The sequence below is a fragment of the Myotis brandtii genome, unplaced genomic scaffold (genome assembly GCF_000412655.1).
Source record: "Myotis brandtii unplaced genomic scaffold, ASM41265v1 scaffold691, whole genome shotgun sequence".
NCBI classification, from domain to species: domain Eukaryota; kingdom Metazoa; phylum Chordata; class Mammalia; order Chiroptera; family Vespertilionidae; genus Myotis; species Myotis brandtii.
In genome coordinates, this window is record NW_005370704.1 from 1,503,620 (window position 1) to 1,504,591 (window position 972).

A 972-nucleotide genomic window follows, 5' to 3' on the forward strand; every position below is an offset into this window, starting at 1 on the left:
CCTTTCCCTGGGCAGCAGAACCCCTTAAAGAGATATTCTGTGGCCCGACCGGGTGGCTCAGTGGTTGAGCGTTGATTTAGGAACCAGGAGGTCACGGTCCGATTCCCGGTCAGGGCACAGGCCCGGGTTGCGGGCTGGATCCTCAGTGCGGGGCGTGCAGGAGGCAGCCGACCAATGAGTCTCTCTCATCATTGATGTTCCTCTCTCGCCCTCTCCCGCCCTCTCTGAAATCAGTAAAAATATATGTTAAAAAAATAAAAAAGTAAAGAGCTCTTCTGTGAACATAAAAAGCTCAGGTTGGCGGGAAGGGCAACAGGACGCACAGGCGAACACACAGGGTTCCCAGGGCCCCAGGAGACAACACCGACGCCGTGCGTCCCACGGCGGACGCCTCACTCTGCATGTCAGAATCCAGAGCCCGCAGAGCAACATGGGAGCCAGCCTGCGCCCGGGGGAGCGCTGCGGCCTTGGCTTAGTAACAAGGCATCGACGTCAGCTCGTCGATAGTAACAGTGTCCACAGTAACAGTGGACCCCGGGACCAAGCAGCTAATAGCAGAACTGGGAACCCTATTTTCCGCAGGATTGTTCTGAGAATCTGAAACTGCTCTGGCCCTGGCTGGTGTGGCTCAGCGGATAGCGCGTCGGCCCGCGGACTGAAGGGTCCCAGGTTCTAGCCTGGACAAGGGCACGTACCCGGGTTGCGGGCTCAATCCCAGTGGGGGGCGTGCAGGAGGCAGCCGATCAATGATTCTCTCTCGTCATTGATGTTTCTCTCTCTCTCCCCCTCTCCCTTCCTCTCTGACATCAATAAGAAGATATTAAGTAAACAAATAAGTAAATCAATAAAACTGCTCTGCAAGTCAAGTTCACGGACACGAGAGATGACCTTGAGGGGCATGAGGACAGGGGAGGCCTCAGCAGACACGTGTGCAGGGCCAGCCCCTCGGTGCAGGGGGTGTCAGCGGCCACC

General features: G+C 56.8%; 1 protein-coding gene across 1 annotated transcript in view; it reads right to left on the reverse strand.

Annotated features, from left to right (window-relative positions):
* Positions 1-972, reverse strand: part of LOC102248493 (neurogenic locus notch homolog protein 2) — a 52,176-nt gene that overhangs the window by 9,592 nt on the left and 41,612 nt on the right.